The sequence below is a fragment of the Schistocerca cancellata genome, chromosome 2 (assembly GCF_023864275.1).
Source record: "Schistocerca cancellata isolate TAMUIC-IGC-003103 chromosome 2, iqSchCanc2.1, whole genome shotgun sequence".
NCBI lineage: Eukaryota > Metazoa > Arthropoda > Insecta > Orthoptera > Acrididae > Schistocerca > Schistocerca cancellata.
This window is the reverse complement of record NC_064627.1, coordinates 951,783,044-951,785,543: the sequence shown is the minus strand read 5'-3', so window position 1 is coordinate 951,785,543 and position 2,500 is coordinate 951,783,044. Positions and strand designations below refer to the sequence as shown.

At 47.9% G+C, this 2,500-nt stretch overlaps 4 non-coding genes across 4 annotated transcripts; 2 read left to right on the top strand and 2 right to left on the bottom strand.

The window, feature by feature from the left end:
- Positions 1 to 370: 370 nt before the first annotated feature.
- Trnap-ugg (transfer RNA proline (anticodon UGG)) lies at positions 371 to 442 on the top strand. The gene has a single exon. It is a non-coding gene; the product is annotated as a tRNA-Pro (tRNA).
- Positions 443 to 918: 476 nt separating this feature from the next.
- Trnaq-uug (transfer RNA glutamine (anticodon UUG)) lies at positions 919 to 990 on the bottom strand. Its single transcript has one exon. It is a non-coding gene; the product is annotated as a tRNA-Gln (tRNA).
- A 557-nt stretch (positions 991 to 1,547) lies between these two features.
- Trnap-ugg (transfer RNA proline (anticodon UGG)) lies at positions 1,548 to 1,619 on the top strand. Its single transcript has one exon. It is a non-coding gene; the product is annotated as a tRNA-Pro (tRNA).
- Positions 1,620 to 2,125: 506 nt separating this feature from the next.
- On the bottom strand, positions 2,126 to 2,197 carry Trnaq-uug (transfer RNA glutamine (anticodon UUG)). Its single transcript has one exon. It is a non-coding gene; the product is annotated as a tRNA-Gln (tRNA).
- Positions 2,198 to 2,500: the final 303 nt, after the last annotated feature.

The window sequence follows — 2,500 nt, the reverse complement described above, 5'->3', positions numbered from 1 at the left end:
CGAAGGCTCAGGTAATCAAAATCGCGCAACGGCCACTTTCGTATGGTGCATGCATTGTGCTGGAAGCAGCCTAGCTATGGAAACAGCTATGGACACAGAGTACTGTCGAAAACTGCGTGCTGACACAGAACGCTACGTAGTGGGCGGATAGTGCGTGACACGATAACATTTGCATTTCACACGGTCGAAATACTGACACACAACTCTAGCAGCTCTTTCAGCATTCACATACACTGGTGTTCAGCATAGCTCATGTTGTGGGTGTCGGATTAAGAAAGCTCTTTGAGAATATCGTCCAGATTGTATGCTGCAACTAGCAAGTGCGGCAAGATGTCAGTAGGTGGCGGGGTGCAGACGTGCTTCCTTGTGCGGCCTGTTGGTCTAGGGGTATGATTCCTGCTTTGGGTGCAGGAGGTCCCGGGTTCAAATCCCGGACAGGCCCTACTTTTCACTTTCGCGACAACCAAACACTACGATAAACTTGCGAGTTTCTGAAAGTAAGCCATGCAACAGGACAAACTGCATGTGAGCCACCGGCCCAAGAGACTGGCAAGTGCGTCATGTGGAAAGCAATCTACGTGGCAGGATTAAGCCGTCTTCGCTCACTTATATCTATACGTAAAGACTGGCACGTACAGCGATTCTATTCGTTTCCCAGGAACTAGTACATCGCATGCACGTTTGTAAAATGCATGCGCATGCAGCACCCAAAACGGAGAGATGTCTTTAGTGCTGGGAGAAACAGCTGAGGGTGTCTTCTCGCAGTTGAACCCCTTACGTTCCGTTATTAATCCTAGTATCAAAAGCATAAGCATTTGGAGCGTCCCCCCTTCACGTGTGGACTGCTATTAACATGCATATACAATTCCAACTACCGGCTCTTACACATTTCTAGAAACGAGCACAAAACACAGCGTCAGGTTCCACCGAGACTCGAACTCGGATCGCTGGATTCAAAGTCCAGAGTGCTAACCATTACACCATGGAACCGGATGCCTGTAGCGGTCTTCAATTCAGTAGCATCATGTCATTAAGCCAATAAGATGCGATGTTATTTCATGTAGCGTCCTCATGAAGTGTTTGCGTGGCAAATGAAGCAACCAGGTAGGCTGAAAGTGGAAGGTGCACCTTCGAATGTAGCAAGAATTCTTGCCAGTATTCGTACATCAAGTGATGTCGAAGGCTCAGGTAATCAAAATCGCGCAACGGCCACTTTCGTATGGTGCATGCATTGTGCTGGAAGCAGCCTAGCTATGGAAACAGCTATGGACACAGAGTACTGTCGAAAACTGCGTGCTGACACAGAACGCTACGTAGTGGGCGGATAGTGCGTGACACGATAACATTTGCACTTCACACGGTCGAAATACTGACACACAACTCTAGCAGCTCTTTCAGCATTCACATACACTGGTGTTCAGCACAGCTCATGTTGTGGGTGTCGGATTAAGAAAGCTCTTTGAGAATATGGTCTAGATTGTATGCTGCAACTAGCAAGTGCGGCAAGATGTCAGTAGGTGGTGGGGTGCAGACGTGCTTCCTTGTGCGGCCTGTTGGTCTAGGGGTATGATTCCTGCTTTGGGTGCAGGAGGTCCTGGGTTCAAATCCCGAACAGGCCCTACTTTTCACTTTCGCGACAACCAAACACTACGATAAACTTGCGAGTTTCTGAAAGTAAGCCATGCAACAGGACAAACTGCATGTGAGCCACCGGCCCAAGAGACTGGCAAGTGCGTCATGTGGAAAGCAATCTACGTGGCAGGAATAAGCCGTCTTCGCTCACTTATATCTATACGTAAAGACTGGCACGTACAGCGATTCTATTCGTTTCCCAGGAACTAGTACATCGCATGCACGTTTGTAAAATGCATGCGCATGCAGCACCCAAAACGGAGAGATGTCTTTCCTGCTGGGAGAAACAGCTGAGGGCGTCTTCTCGCAGTTGAACCCCTTACGTTCCGTTATTAATCCTAGTATCAAAAGCATGAGCATTTGGAGCGTCCCCCATTCACGTGTGGACTGCTATTAACAATTTGCGTTACATGATCCTAGGTAAAATTCTGCATATACAATTCCAACTACCGGCTCTTACACATTTCTAGAAACGAGCGCAAAACACAGCGTCAGGTTCCACCGAGACTCGAACTCGGATCGCTGGATTCAAAGTCCAGAGTGCTAACCATTACACCATGGAACCGGATGCCTGTAGCGGTCTTCAATTCAGTAGCATCATGTCATTAAGCCAATAAGATGCGATGTTATTTCATGTAGCGTCCTCATGAAGTGTTTGCGTGGCAAATGAAGCAACCAGGTAGGCTGAAAGTGGAAGGTGCACCTTCGAATGTAGCAAGAATTCTTGCCAGTATTCGTACATAAAGTGATGTTGAAGGCTCAGGTAATCAAAATCGCGCAACGGCCACTTTCGTATGGTGCATGCATTGTGCTGGAAGCAGCCTAGCTATGGAAACAGCTATGGACACAGAGTACTGTCGAAAACTGC